Source organism: Haliotis rufescens, unplaced genomic scaffold, assembly GCF_023055435.1.
Source record: "Haliotis rufescens isolate VD_foot unplaced genomic scaffold, xgHalRufe1.0.p SCAF_8, whole genome shotgun sequence".
Classification (NCBI taxonomy): Eukaryota; Metazoa; Mollusca; class Gastropoda; order Lepetellida; family Haliotidae; genus Haliotis; species Haliotis rufescens.
The window spans coordinates 17,283,492-17,300,175 of record NW_025964372.1 but is presented as its reverse complement, the minus strand read 5'-3'; the positions used below and the strand labels follow the sequence as shown (position 1 = coordinate 17,300,175).

Below are 16,684 nucleotides of genomic sequence, written 5' to 3'. Positions count from 1 at the left end.
ATGTCAATGAAGTAGTACCTAATGTGATGGCTTGGTTGAGGTGACTTGTATTTCACTGATAACACTTAAGAGGAAGTGGCTGAATTTTACTTTCCTGCATTGAATTCAGTGTGAAGATACTTCCGAATTAAAACCCCCACAATTTTGAACTAAATACCAATTTCGATCCCAGTTCGCTTGCGGGGGGCACTTTAATAGTTTGTCTTTCTAGATTAACCCCTGTATGAATCTTGTAAACAGTTAGTTCTATAAGTAATAAGGTGCTTTGCTGTGTGCCTGGCGAATATTCTGTGCACGGTGAACACTCCAGTATGGAGAAAGGCCAAGGTTATTGTGTAGACATGTGTTTGTCATTTTCCTTGTAAATGTGGAAATGTTATGGTCACAGCAATAACCTGTTGTAAATCATCCCCAAATATCATAATATTGTCAGTTTGTTATCTTCATTGTAGGGTCTTAGAAGAGGTGGTAAAAATATCCAGTTATACACCATATATATGTACGCCATGCTGTATCCCATGTTATACTCCCCTTGTCTAAACATGAATAACATCAATGAAAACAGCAGATTTTTACATGAAGATAGATGAAACAAAAATGTTATTATTCGTTGATATTCAGGAACCGGCTTTGAATCAGTTTGACTTTGTCATGTTATCCTGATGTTACCAGGGTGGCTGAGTGGATCAAGCTTCAAACACCTAGGTTTGATTCCCACACGGTGTGAATCCCACCATGGTGTACCCTATTGTCACAGATGAGGCTGGAGTATTGCTTCGAGGGGTGTGAACCCACACCCTACTCCCTGATGTATTATCAAAGATTACTGTTTGTCTGATCAGGTGAAACAGCACCCTATGAAATACCCAAATTTTATAATATAATTTTAAATATCATGAAACTATACAGCAGTGAAAGTTATGCGTCATTAATTTTGAAACTCTGATTTGAAAGGAAATTTCAACAAATAATCCTTATGTTTTTGAATAGAGGTAAGTGTGATCAAGTCGATCATGTGATACTTGTGGAGGACATGCTTGAACAACTTACCCTTATACACTATAGTAAATCCAGCCACTCAGTCAAGATATAATGAAACTGTTACGAAAAATTTCTCCAAACACAACCAGAAACCAGCCTTGACTGCTAGAAGTGATTTTTCTCCTCAAGTCTCACAGCTCCTAATGCTAACAAAGCAAGCCTGACTGAGGCAACGAGCAGCCTGCATTCTACTGAAGTGTTCACCTTGCCAGCATTATGACAGGTCAGTACTCGTGCCTATTCAGGTGTGCTATGTGAACCTTGGGGCTATCCACAAATACCACATGACTTATAGCCGGAGCCAATGAAGCGCTACTGGATGTGATACCCTGGTCATGGCTCAGTGAGCATCAATGCTAGATATTCCCCAACGTAGGTATAAGCTGTACCGGTACTTACCGCTGTATTGGCTCAGGGTGAAAGGTCCTCGGGTCTGTTTGCCCAGTTGCTTCCGTTGTCCGCTAAGGCTATCCACAGGGTCTTGATACAGTTGTTTGTTATGTGCTCCTTCAGAGAGTGTCTTTAGTTTCGGGAATCCTTGGAGAATTTCACTTCAGGTAAGAATGAATATTTTTGTTGAAATATCTTATGGTCACTGAAATAAGATGAATTACTTTGACTTGCAAATCAAATGAAAGAATATTCAATTTGGAGATAAAATAACTAGTGTAGAAAATACTATAAAATCATTAATGGACATATGCTTGAATAGAATCGCTGATATATGATATTGAAATATGTACAATAATACTTGAATACAATCACTATGTATTAGATAGTGACATGGTCTTAAAGTAAATCTGCAGGAAACTATAAAGTGGAATGAGTATCTGTACCTTGTATTTCACGTGGTTGTGTAGTCGTGTGGTGCGTGGTTTATAGTAACTCCGGTGTGGTAGTAACTCGAGGCAGGCATTATATATACACATAGCGGTGAATGCATCTAGGCGGGGACTCACGGAGTGAGTTCCAGCTACTCCACACACCCACTCGGTGACGAGGATGTCCTACTTCCGGCTGATCACCAACCCTCCACCTCACATGGTGTAATCCTTGTATTGACTTGTAGCTCCTCCCCCCATATTTGGAGTTCCCCTCCTCCCATTACTCCTTCTACACCCCCCCCCAAACTTCCCCTAAACTATTGTTGCACATATCTTATCGAAGTTATTGGTATTTCATTACTCTGTAAAATTTATATGCTGTTAAGTGTTTTTGATATTTGTATCAAGTTTATTGGGGAAGGGGCTTTTGGGGGTCTTTAGCTGACATACCGTATTCAGCTTGGTCTGTGATATTTTTTATTTCTATGTTTTTTTTGTACACAAAGTGTTTTGATTTGGGTAATCTATGTGTCATTTTCACTGAATTTTGTTGTTGTGGAATGTGACTATTGATCATAAGGAACATATACTCACCAGAGAGGCATATATTCACCACCGAGGCATATACTCACCACCGAGGCATATACTTACAAGAGAGGCATATACTCACCAGAGAGGCATATACTAGACAGAGAGGCATATACTCACCAGAGAATCATATACTCACCAGAGAGGCATATACTCACCAGAGAGGCATATACTCACCAGAGAGGCATATACTCGCCAGAGAGGCATATACTTGCCAGAGAGGCATATACTCACCAGAGAGGCATATACTCGCCAGAGAGGCATATACTCGCCAGAGAGGCATATACTTACCAGAGAGGCATATACTCGCCAGAGAGGCATATACTCACCATGGGTACAATGTGTGAAGCCCATTTCATGTGTACCCGGCTGTGATATTGCTGGAATATATTGTTTCACATTTTTATTTAATAGAAGCATTATCATCCACAATTTTCATAAGATTATGGCATATATTTGATTCAAATTTGACATTAATGATTTTCAATCTTAATTAGCATACATATTCAAACTGAATACAGGCAAGGGAATAAAGTAGGATTAATATATACTGCTCAAAAGAAGTTAAAGAACACCATGTTATTTCATATTACTACAGTTTATCATGCCATGACAGATTAGTTGTAGTAATGTGAAAGAATCAGGTGTTCTTTAACTTCTTTTGAGTAGTACATTGCTTTGACCATTAGAGTCAATATATCAGGTTTTCAACTGTATTGCATTTCTTAAAAGTTTATTATTTTAATTATGAACAAATAAAAAGGTGAATTGAAAAGGAGTTGAGCAGAGAAGAAGATATGAAATCATTTCATATGGCTTTGATTTACAGACTCAAATATTTTACGGCACTCCAGCATTTCCTCAGCAGTGACTAACATTCATCCATTTAGATGTCAATGTTCTATTGAATTTCCAAAGTCAAATTATCCATTTCCTTTTAACTTTTTCAAAATTAAAAATAATGTCCAATGAAATTGCCTCTTTCCTTCAATGAGAAATGCTAACTCATTGTGCCCCAGGACGTCCCCAGATAACGCAACACTTCGTGCAGTGCATGTATGGTGAGAGTGTGCGAGTGTTTAGACTGATATCAGATGACAGTTAAACACACCTTGTGAGCCCCTCTTTAGTTTGTGGTCAACCACAGATGACATTCCAAGCCTTTTCATACAACTTCCTGTTTCTCTCTGCCTCCCCCCCCCCCCCCCCCCCCCCTCCCTACCTGATTGCACACACAAAGTCTCACCAAGCCCATTGAGAAATGTATTGGGTTTTCCTCCATCATGTTTTATTAATTTTTAACATCATAACATATAGGGTCTTAATATTTATTATACAATAGAAATACACTGTACCACAATCTGAGTCATTTGAATAACTACCGAGTTGTGAAATTGAAGTTGTGAAAGTGTAATATTATTCAGGAATTTACTTCTTTTTTTTCCCGAGGAAAATGGTGTTGGGAGTACTACAATTACCCCAATTGGCTGACTTGACAGGTTTTTTATCCCCCGCCCAAGTCACGTTTCATTTCCGGAGCATAACTCAGTAACCGTTCAATTTGTTTGTATGAAACTTTGCAGGTATGTCAGGTACATGCTGAACTGGTGCCTTTTGCTATTTAGAAATTTTTATTTTTTACGTTTCCATGGCAACAAGATGGACTTGGCTTCCAAACTCTTCTTTTTTTTACAATTTCCATGACAAGTTCCACCTCGGTTAAAATAGGTTAGGGTTTGTTTAGATTTAATTATGTCATAAATTCTGCAACAGGAGCGGGGGATATAGCCACATTAGTGGCAAACTCTTGTTTTCTTTTCTGAATAATCTTCTTTCAAAAAAATTTAATGTTGTTTTTTTTACATAATTCCAATAAATGCTTAATAACCTTATGCTGACTTTTTTGATATTTTTAATCGCATGGTTAGCCATGGCAGAACTTGTGCTGAATTCCATAAGAGGGCAGTTGGAAGCACAGTGGTTACAGGGTTCACTTGTTACATCAAAGGCCTGGGTTTGATTCCCCACATGGTCATAATGTGTGTAGTCCATTTCTGTTCTCTGGTGTGATATTGTTGCATAAAACCATACTCCAAGGATCCAAAAGTATTCCATATTTACTGACATCATTGATACTTGACATATCTTAAGTAAAACAATGTAGCAGCATAGCTGCATTAGCTGTTCTAATAATAGTAATAATAATAATAGTAATAATAATAGTAATAACAGTATGAAAGCATTTACTTGTTCTCTTAGTGGTATTAACAATATCTTTAAAAACTTAAGATTTAGTTTGAATGTTTCTGTTGATTGTTATATGCTAAAGATTGATGGCATTTAGTGTTGCTTAGACAAATAATATCATTGTTTTCATTGATAAAACTTAGATATAATTGCTATAGATCATTAAATTATGAAAATTGATGACAATTAGTGTGATTAAACTAATAACATTTGCTCTTATATCTGGTGATAAGAATAAGATTTAATTATAAAGGTTTCATAGACTGTTACAGACTAAAGATTGATGATATTTACCTAACACCATCCTTAAGTGTACGTCAGTAGGCTCAGTGTCTCCTTCAACATGAAGAAGGGTGGGTTGCCTTATTCATGTGTAGGTCAGCGCAAGGTTTAACCACCCATTTTCGCTATCAGGGTGGGGAGGTAAAAGGGTGGCAGTTGTGCACGAGCAGGCCTCTCGACCTTCCAACTTTTTGAAATAATTGTCACTTATATGAAACAGAAAAAAACTGTTTCTTTAGACTTGAGCGTTTGTGGAGTGATTGTGGTATACTTAGTTGACATTGAGATACGAGAAGGAGCGATTAGGTAAATGTTATGTGGCTGCTGTGAGCACATGGGTGTTACTGCAACTGTCTGATTTCTGACTTGATGTAGTGTTGAGTGAAACGTTACGTGTTTGTCTGTGTATGTGTTGGGGTGGCTATCTGTATGGGTCTAGAAGCTAGCAATATCAAAGAACAACACTTGTCTATCAGCGCTGTGAAACATGCTCGGGTGGTGCTGTGTATACGGAATCTTGTGTAGGATTATAGGGAGTATTTTTCGCCACCTTGTTTGACATGACAACAACTATGCCATTTAGCGTGGTCCCTAACTTTAGCCAAACACTTGGCAGGGCAGGGATATTGCGTTAATAACACATTATGACTGAAGTTACTTTGTGGCAAATTTGTGTAGAAATCATAGCAGGTACAGATCGCGATGAAGGTATCAGTTTGTGCAGAATGGTTTGTTTAGATTTAATTGGTGAAATATTACATGGTCAACACTTCAAACTCCCACATATATTTGGAATAAATGGCCACCTGCCTATTTTATGACTGCACCTTTCACTAACATTTTGATCGGAAGTAGTTTGCCCGTAGGCGTTTGGGTTCAAAGTTTACCATTTTAGTTCAAAATTTTAATATATTGTGTAAATGGGATTCTTTGTAGTTTGTTATGAGAGCTTAAGATACCACAAACACAGGGCACATACCAGTTTGAAAGGTTTTGATGATGTTTGTTTAGATTTTGTTTGGAAAGCAGCTGAAAGAACTTGTTTTGTCTACTCGGCATATTCTTCAGTAAATGAAGATGGTAATGGATTTGTCATCTGGAGCTGTAAAGTAGTAACATACATGTTCTACATGTTCTTCTGTTTAAAGGGAGACTGTGCCCACACTAACTCATGCTCAGATTAAACTTACCGGGACTTCATATTTTAGCACAGGGCATATTTACAGAAAATAACACTTTTTCTTTTAAAATATTTTACCTGAAATTAAGCCCAGGGCTCAATTTCAGAAGCTTAAGCTTTTTAAACTAAACAGGGGCTGCCCTTTGCCATTTTCCCTGAGGCAAGAGAGTTAACTGACGGTAAAAGTCCAGTTTCCACCCTTGCCGAACTAGGCTGGAATTACTGGGCTCGATCGACAGTTTACGAACCGGATTTCAATTTTGTTGCGCGATTTTGATTGGACTATGCATAGACTTGTCAGCCAAGCCAAAATGTAATCCATAATACCAGCCTTGTTCGGCAAGGGTGGAAACTGGACTTTTATAGTCAGTAAACTCTCTTGCCTCGGGAAGATGCCCTTTGCTGAAAAAAATAAATTCATAGAATGCAAAACTTGAACTTGCACTTACTGTTGAATAGGGGCGGTCGGGTAGCCTAGTGGTTAAAGCGTTTGCTAGAAACATAATTAGGGCGAACCAGGATTCGAACCCTCAATCATAGGTTTCTGGCATGGCCAAGGAATGCAACTCTGCACAGCGAATCGCAGCGCCTTAGACAACTAGGCCCCCCCCCCCATTTTGTAACATGTAAATTTGCATGTTCAGTCTGAAATCCTGATTAATACAGTGGGCATGCAGGGTTCCAGAACTTCCTGACATACTTGTACTGATGACTCCAGGCTGGCAGATGGTTACTAAGTTACATAACCATACAGCTGAAACGTTGTGATGTCGTCTCCTGTTTCTACCTGTATGACTCGCAGTGCCATCAGGTGATATTTGATCTGAGTTCAGATTAATTTCTTTTATTATTTCATGGAAGAACCCAACAAATGTTCCAACATGAAACTACAAATATGCAATTTTATGTTTGATTAAAACTTTCATTTTTTGAAAAGATCCTTTTTAAAAATATTTATCATTATGTATCTTTAGTTGTTTTTGCTGTAAACATTGTATAATGTTTTGTATGATGCCTTCCTTAGAGAATGAAATGAACGTAGACCTTCTGAGTATTTGTTCCTTTGCGATTTAAAACATTTTATAAACCGATCACGGATATTCACCATTGGTTTGAACATTATTTGTTTCTTCGTAATAACCTGTTATGAGTCTTAGAAGGTACGGGTGAGACGAGTCCATATTTACTACCCGGGTACCCGACCCGACCCTACCCGGGTACCTGCTGTAGGTCTCAAGAGTTGTCAACAAAAAACCTCAGTCGTGTTTTATCCCATAGAAAAAAACATTTCACGACTTGAGGATGGTTGTAAAGGGAGCAATTATCTGTGTTTGATTGTGCGACAACTGTAAGGGAAAACGAATTCATGGTACAGGGTCATAACTTTAACTCTCTATATCTGTTAGCTGTGTAATATGATTTGATTAAAGCTGTCTGGGTCTGCAATAAACACATTGTCCTGGGTTTTGGACTACCATATATGAAGAGCATCTCTCAAGACTGTTTTGAAAAGCATGTGAAAGAAGTGATTTCTGAAATAGTTCTGTAGATAAGACTTCCATAAATTATAAGTTTTTTATTCAAATCTTTTAAAATAAGATGCCGGATTTTGTTTTTTATGTTATTTTTTTAAACAAATTGTTCAAGGCATCTGTGTATATTTAACTCTTAATTAGTTCGGTTCACATGAAGCATGAGTGTTAAGTCGGACTACATATACTGAACAAAAAAAGTTAGGGATCGTGACTATTTTGGGGATACTTTTATCAAATTGTGTGCTCAGTCTGGACTACAAAAAAAAAAATGTCCCCCCTAAATATCCAGGATCCCTAACTTTTCTTGTTCAGTATATGGTGTGTTTCATCAAGTAAATGAAGAAGGTGACATGGAGATTTTCTTCATCTGTGCATAGACCGCCTCCGTGGTTTAGTGGTAGAGCGTCTGCCCGGAGAGCGGAAGGGCCGGGGTTCGATCCCCGGCCGTGTCATACCAAAAGACGTTAAAAGATGGTACTTGTTTTTACCCTGTCTGACGCTCTGCATTAAAGGGCTAAAACAAGGACTGGTCAGCTCGGAGTCAGTATACTGTGTCTGAGTGGGGTATTCATGTTAAACTGCGGCATTGTATCTCAGTGGGCTAGCACTATAAATCGGCATCAGTCTGGACTAGTACAAGCAGCCGCACGCACGCACGCACGCATGCACGTCGCTATATAAGTGCAATAATCTTGGATGCGGCGTTAAACCCAATTTCACCTCACCTCATCTGTGCATACTTAGTGTCAATAAAATATTACAAGATAGGGACTTTTGTTGTGAAGCAGGCAAGGAGGAAAATGTAATACTTTATTCTGGGCTAATATGAGCATTGCACTGAAGGATGTGTCGTAAGAGGCGACTAACGGGATCGGGTGGTCAGGATCTCTGACTTGGTTGATGCATGTCATCGATCCCAGTTGCATGGATTGATGCTCATAATATCAATCACTGCATTGTCTGGTCCAGACTTGATTATTTACGGACCGCAGACATATAGCTGTAATATTGCTGAGTGTGGCGTTAAACAACGGACCAACGAGATCAACACTAAAGGATGTACACATCTGTTGTACCAGAGGAATTTAGTCCTGACATGGTGGGATGCACGGTTCAGTGATGTTCCTTAATCCTCTTCAGCCTAATCCTACCTGTCCCTCAAGGGAGGTACATGGTTTCCTCCACGTACAACAAACACAATATGTATCAGTTTACATGCACTTGTTCGCACAGGTGAAAACTCATTAACACAGGTAAGTCGTCATGCTGCTGTTCAGATATTCATGATTGGTCGTATGGGGAAGAAATAGCCCAGTGTGTTTGAGGAACCCTCCTGGCCGGGACTTGACTGACCAGTGGGTGTATACGGCTCCTTTCATCTCCATACCTGTGCAGCTGACCTGTTTATAAAGTCGTTAAAGGTGTCCATGTGTTCAGTCATTGTCAGGGCCTCCTTGAGGGGCAATGGCAGGATATCAGCCCCCTGTCCAGACCGTGCTGTCGGTTGACAGTGGTTGGTCAGAAAGTAGTCTCCAGACAGTGAAAATAATGGTTTCCTGATACTACATCTAGACTATGATGTTTTATTAAAAACAGTAATTCTTGGCACATTTTTCTCAAGCGGGAGGTGTGACTTTTCGCATAGTTTTTCATTGAAAACAAAAGTGATTAGGTTGGAACACTTCTATTTTTTTCCCACCGAGAATTCCAACAGACATATATATTTTCTCACCAAGATTACCAACAAACATAACTGAACTCAGCTCTGTAAGACAACTTCAATGTCAAGCATGGATAACAGAGCCTACTTCACGTGATACGGAAAAGTTTACAGGTAATAAATATGACGGATGCTGGGTTTCAATGATGTGTCGATGCCCGAGAAACACTTCCTTAGAGATGATAATACAAAGTTATTTTAATTTTTTTTATGTATTAGGTATGCCTAGGTGGTGTTCTATACAGAAGGGCTGCTTCAAAGCAGTTGTGGCCAAAAGCACTTCATGGACACACTGATCATGCTGTGGTGCTGGTGAGTGCACATCCTGAATGGACCAGAGAAAGTTCTCGATTTCAATGGATCTTCTCAAGGCCACAGTAAATTAATTGCTCCTTGAAGATCCGGGTAAGAATAGGTCTTCAGCAACCCATGCTTGCCATAAGAAATGACTATGCTTGTCGTAAGAGGTGACTAATGGGATCAGGCTCACTGACTTGTTTGATGCATGTCTTCGTATCCCAATAGCATAGATCGATGCTCATGATGTCAATCACTGGTTTGTCTGTTCCAATTACTGGACTCTATTATTTACAGACCGCCGTCATACAGCTGTAATATTGTTGAGTGGGGCGTTAAAAAACAAACAACAATTTATGATTTTTCAATCAAATGTTAATACAATGTGACATGGGAGGCTTTTTTTGTTATCGCAATTTTTTTTACAATGACTTATGTCATTACTACAACAGCCTAAATAGTAATTAATGGACATGATCAGAATGTCCGGACTGACATCAGACTCTGTAACCTACCACCTCCAGAACCGTAAGGACATTACATCAGTGACTATAAAAGTCCAGTTTCCACCCTTGTCGAACTAGGCTGATATTATGGAGTTACATTTTGGCTGGACTAACGAGTCTATGCATAGTCCATTGATCAGATCATCCTGACTTATTTTCCCGAGGCAGGATTTGCAAAGCATGTGCACTGCCAACTCGTTGTCAGCAGATATTTTCCAAATCTTTTCATGTTTTTAATCTAGGAGCTCACGTGATTTGATGCATTTCGCGATTTGTGACCTGTTTTATCACAATATAGATCTTGCTTATCGATCAAATCGTTTTGACTGGGCGCCACCATTTTGTGTGAAGCAAACGCAAGTGATACGAGAGGTGGAATCTGATTGGTCCATAGGAGAGGCTAAGAAGGAACATAACTGGTAATAGCCACTGGTGGCGCTACGATCAAGCCCAGTAATTCCAGCCTAGTTCGGCAAGGGTGGAAACTGGACTTTTACAGTCAGTTAACTCTCTTGCCTCAGGAAGATACATCAGTGAGTGATCACAGCTATTTGTCAGGTCACTGGGAACACATCAAGCCTACCATGGCCCCTCCTTCTCCATCTTGTCACCTGACCAATTTATTTTCTTTAACAGATGAGCTCACCAAATACTCCAAATGAAAACCCATTTGATATAATATGTGTTGATTAAAAATAGGGTCATTTTCAATCTCATTAAAATCAGATCTCAGTTCTCACTTCCGCTAAACAAAGACCTGAGGACATCCCTTTAGGGGTCACGTCAGAACGACCTTTCATCCAACCAGAGTGTCGCTTACCAGATCATGAAAGTGACAGACGGAATGTGATTTCTAAACATGGGGTATTCCGAATGATAGTTACGGGCTTAAAGACTGAATCCATACAATCTAGACCATCTATTAGCCATTCCAGAATGTTCTTTTGTTCAGGTTTCAAATTATTTGATCGAGAATTTGTCAAAATATGTTTCAAAGCGTAGTCGCCAATTTAAAATTAGTGCTGTACAGCACGAGAAAGCTGCCTTCTAAATGGCGAATGTCATTCAATTGGTCGGTCTAATGGGGTGTCCTCAGATCTTTGTTTAGCGATAGCGAGAACTAAGATATGATTTTATTGAGATTGGGTTATTTGACCATCATTTTTAATTAATTTGCTTGTTTTACATGCATAGATTCAAAACTAAGTGCCCATGGAAGGTAGTTTAGGAAACACTGGTTCCCAGAATGTTTGTTCTTATTTTCAGAGATATTTTGACATTGTCATTTAACATTGCATTCAATGACACAATCTAAAATTCCTCTTTATTGGTCCTATAACCAGTTAAATATGTCACACTGACCAACCACAGGAATACATAGCAGTACAAATATAAAAATATTGACCCAATTATCTTAAGAGGCCAAAGTCCAGCATTTGTCATAATGACATTAGGGGCGGTCGGGTAGCCTAGTGGTTAAAGCGTTAGCCGAAGATCCGGGTTTGATTCCCGATGTGGGTACAATGTGTGAAGCCCATTTCTGGTGTCCCCCTGCCGTGATATTGCTGGAATATTGTTAAAAGCGGCGTAAAACCATACTCACTCACTCACTCATAATGACATTTGTACAGATTTGGAACCAAATATTGGACTCTAAGCAGGTCTAGATAAGTCCATCATATGCTCCTGTAGAAACATGGGAACACACTCATGTGCAATATCAAATTGAACTTTTCTAAAGCATGATCAGATTGCCCCTAATTATAATCTTTGTCCTTTCAGCACCAGACACGTTTTAGTGTTTCATCATAGCGTTGACATGATCATATCTTTTTTCCAATAACTCGTCATAATTGATGAAACGTGATGTAACTAATATACTGTCATCATGACATAAACCATTACTTACCAATCCCACAACATCAGGTTTGATATTGGTCAAGTGTTAGAGTTATCCCAGCCAATGAGACTGGTGGATTTCTTCAGACTATCCCAGCGACCAATCAGACGGAGCCCTTCAGCCCCAGCAGGATCGTGTATTGTACAAAACAGTGAAGTACGTCAGTCAGTTTCCAGGCAAAAACGTGACATGCACTGTAGCCATTGCCATGAATCAGCTCTCTCATGTGTGACATGCTCCAGGCAGTTGTGTATATCAGTGATTGTTATCGCGTCGTGATGTGGGTAAAGTTATCGCTTCCAGATCAGATTTTTACAGATCAGTTGGCTTTAAGATTTGTGAAAGCTAAAGCCCACTGTCACCATTTGATCATATCGTTTAAACGTATCTATTTTCTGTGCAACATCCTTGTGATTTTTCTCTCCCATGTACATTAACTTAAGAAATTTTTAATGCTACAACTGGCGCCACACCATACTTTAGCAGACATTCGACAGTCTTAGCCCAAGGAGTTATGATTCCCAGGTTGTATATAGTCATAGCACGAGATTCTCCTTGTGACATCAAGCACAGGTATGTTATCACGCCATTTCGACGTGGTAAACACTTCGGTCAAGGGACAGTCATAGGAAGTTTAGTTGTATTCAGGTGGGGAATCAAACCAACGCCTTTGGCTTGGCGAGGGAACATTTCAACCACTAGGCTACTCCATCGTCTGTCAGATTGTTGCAACCTGTCATCTTGAGTTGTGAGGAGCATATGATGTTTGGGGCCTGGTCTGCCCAGCTTTCTCAATTCACTATCGTATGTGTAGATCTGTTGTTGATATTAAAAGAATAGAGCAGACGTCACATTTTCAGGTGGAAGGAAATATCAGCTTAATTTTTTGGCAACTTAACATTTCAGTAAGGAGATGGTTTGTTTGAGGAAATGTGACATTTGGAAGCCATCACCAGGTCAGGCCTTGGATCTACGACTGATCTGACACAAAGCATCAGATATACCAAGTTGTGGCAGACGGAATGTCTTTGAGCCTCAAACTCACATTTTCCTGGATCCCCGAACACAATACGATCTTACCAATGTTATTTAAGTATAGGTTAGAACATGAGGACCCTGTGTCTAACCGTTGAAATGGTTAGGTAAAGGCTGAAGTGAAGAGGACTCTTAACCAACCATTTCAAAAGGAAGGACACCAAGGTCCGAGTGCTCTAACCTAATTAAACCATTCAAAGAACCTTTTTTTTTTAACAATTTTGTTTTCATGACCATATTTGATAAGATATTCAAGAATATGTTTAGCTGTGAGAACTCTGTGAGAGTCAGCCATGCATGATGCTCGGGAAAGATGTTCCTTGTGACTTTGGCACATGTATCTCTCTCTCTTTCGTGACTCAGGTTATTTAATGCACTCAGTGCAAGTATACAATTCAAATTGAGCCAACTTGAGCACATCTTTCAGTCACATGAATATTATTTGCCAATGTTGATGTGCCTGTAATGAACAAACAGAGCTCAAGACAAGAAAAGAGTAACATGAATTGATACTTTTCAGAGTTAAAGAGAATATAACACAGATAAAGTTTACGATTTACTTTTACTAATTGCAAAATTCTATATTTATTAATGCAAATTACAAAATACAAAATCTTATTTTCATGTTTATAAAAAGGAAGCTTTTTCACTACATATTGAAGAAGACGTTGCTTTCAAGACCGGTAATCAGCAGAAATTCTATGTTGGTTGGATGCTATGTCATCAACTTTTGGAAAATGAGGAGCAGCTTTCACTTTTTTTAAATTTTACAATTTAGACTTTAATGTTTGAGACCATATACCTTCCTGCACTGCAGTATAAATTTAAGCTTAAATAGTTTATGGGTACGAGATTTATGCAGTGTTTGTATTACTTGAGTGAATGTGTGAGTATGTTAGAAGTATTTTATTTTGTGTACAAAATCTAAGATGTACTATAAGTTTTGAAATCTTCTGATGTTATCTTGCCTGCTCTGGTAGCCCAATGTTTGTAACTAGTGCAGAAAAATAGACAACACTGCAAAGGATATTGACTGAACTGAAGTGTACTTGATGGAAATGACCATTAGGGGGTTTATATCACACCAAATATACTAAATCTCTTTGCAAGAAAAAATTTCAAAGTCAATGAAAAAGCATTTTTACATTTTTGAGTTTAGTTTATCAATAAGAACAAATAATTAATTGGTACTGCTACAGTTAATTTTGTACGTGACCGTGTGTATACACGTGTTATACCACACATATCTTGTGTTGAAATCACAGGAATCTGCCCATCCACAGGAGAGTACAGGAAGTATATTACCATATTGATGTCACAATGTCATGCTTAAGATCCTAGACTATGATTGCCTGGTATGTCCGAGAGTAGAATCTGAAAGTGAGGTCAGGTCATCAAAGAAAACACCACTTCATCACACAGCCATAGTTTTCCTATATACACGGATCTTGCATATCAGTTTCAGGATGTCAGTTTCCATGTACAGAAAGTCAGTACCCATCCACCAATCAAGTTTATTTCCTCCCTCAGTGCTTTTATATTCATAGGACAGCCAGAGGTTACAATAAATATTTTTGGAATTTAGGTCATATCGGAAGTTTCCTTATAAATCTCTTAAGAATAGGTCAAATTACTAGTTTCTATGCAGTCACAGGAACACCCCAAGGATCTAAAAAATGTGGTACTTGGGGTAAGTTTCTGTTCACACTTCTGCTTAAATGTTTGCATGTGGAAGAGCCCTTAATGCATTTTGATCGAAAATTACATTTGAACCGGGTTTGGAGGTGCCGAGGCTATAGAGAATCACAACCAAGTGTCTTACTCACCATATTGATGTAAACTTTAGAATGGATTCTTGTAAGGTTTGTTTCCAGGGTGATTGTTTAAGTAATGTTTTCATAGTATTGGTGTTGTTGACTCCTAATGAGGAGATTGGACTATCAGGAACAAAATATTAGGATTACATCTGGTCCTGGACCTCTGATGCTCAACCTGTTACATTATTCATCCTTCTGGCCCTGTGGCTCACTCACTAGAATCACTTTGTAGGTCATCTATGCCAGGATATCTCTCGTCATGGGTTCGAATCCCACAGTTGCCTCAACTTGGTCACTGACATGATATGCTGTGTATGATTTTTGGTCTGTTGCTACAAAACCTGTGACCTGGCTCTGGCTAATCTCCCAGTCATTGAAGCTCGCTCACTCACTCACTCACTCACTCTCCCACACTCAGTCTCACTCACTCACTCACTCACTCTCCCACACTCACTCACTCACTCTCCCACACTCACTCACTCTCCCACACTCACTCACTCACTCACAACAATGCAGCAGTCAACTGGTCCCAGTTTGCACCCCTTCACCCCAGCACGTACACCTCCCTCTGAGCATGTGTGCTGTCACGTCGACCAACTGATGCGTGGTGTCAGCCTCCTGCTCTTTCATGACTTACCCTGAAACATGAAGAAACATAATAGCCAAACATACATAAGGACCTGAAGCACACTCACATAACGTGATGAGTGGGTGGATTAATTGTAGGATTCTTTTAATGGATCATGATTTTCTTTCTGATCATTCCTACAAACCGATTTGTTTTCTCCGTGAGTCACTGCTCATATGAGAACCCTCATGCATACCTTGGAATGATATGCTACTGATACACAAGATATTTTGGGCCTTGTCTTTCCAACAAAGCCATTGTTGTCTGCAATATATGGACATTTTCCTTTTTATGTTGCACTGTTGGACTTTCAATTCTGAAATTAGAAATTTGAGAGAAACCTTTGATGGAACTCAATTACCAAAATATGTAAACTGAGCAGCAAAAGAAACTATACTTCTCAGTTGATTTATCATGTTTTATTTTCAGTTGAAAATATCTCAAGTTTTATATATTATATACGAAACATGAACTGTACTTTGATAGGCATTTAGAAGTGATTCACATAAGGAAGAGAATGTATATGGATGTCAACTTCTTTATTATCAGGAACACGTTTCGGAGTATATGCTTACTCCTTCATCACGTGAATTCACCTGATGAAGGAATAAGCATCTACTCCGAAACGTTGTGTTCCTCATTATAAAGAAGTTGACATCCATATATTCTCTTCCTTATGAACTGTACTGATGCTCAGGTTTAATTTTTTAAATATAATTTTATTTAAAACTTTTATATATTACAATATTTTGCACAATACACAACTGCTGATGATTATCTTAGATGTCTTATTTATCAATAAATTTTCTTTTTTCCGCACAAAACATGGTAGTCATGTGTTTGCTAATTCATTTTTTACTCCAGTCTTTTTTCAAACAATTTAATTTTCAATTACATTAAAAACTTTCTTTTCTTTCTCAGTTTATGTCTAATAGTTTTGGAAAGTTGAAAGATTTCTTACTTCACCAAATCGATCAGTTCATCAACCTCTCATAGATTATGAATGCTCAAGAATTAATGGTTTAAATGGATTTTTTGTATTTCTCCATGGACCCAACAATGCTAATTGGTTGAAAATAGTTGA

At 38.6% G+C, this 16,684-nt stretch overlaps 2 protein-coding genes across 5 annotated transcripts in view; one reads left to right on the top strand and one right to left on the bottom strand.

Moving 5' to 3' along the window:
• The window catches only part of LOC124144833 (prostaglandin G/H synthase 2-like), a 30,017-nt gene extending 28,438 nt beyond the window's left edge, over positions 1-1,579 (bottom strand). The window contains exon 1 of one of the 2 annotated variants that reach the window (XM_046514434.2): positions 1,441-1,579. The gene's annotated coding sequence lies outside the window, so the exon portion shown is untranslated. Of the gene's footprint in view, positions 1-1,050; positions 1,184-1,440 lie in introns of those variants that run through there. The other variant, XM_046514435.2, reaches the window with a different exon arrangement.
• The window catches only part of LOC124144832 (cytosolic phospholipase A2-like), a 151,811-nt gene that overhangs the window by 20,213 nt on the left and 114,914 nt on the right, over positions 1-16,684 (top strand). The window contains exon 1 of one of the 3 annotated variants that reach the window (XM_046514433.2): positions 1,147-1,264. The exons of 1 other annotated variant lie outside the window; for it this stretch is intronic. The gene's annotated coding sequence lies outside the window, so the exon portion shown is untranslated. Of the gene's footprint in view, positions 1-1,146; positions 1,265-1,466; positions 1,599-16,684 lie in introns of those variants that run through there. One more of the 3 variants, XM_046514428.2, reaches the window with a different exon arrangement.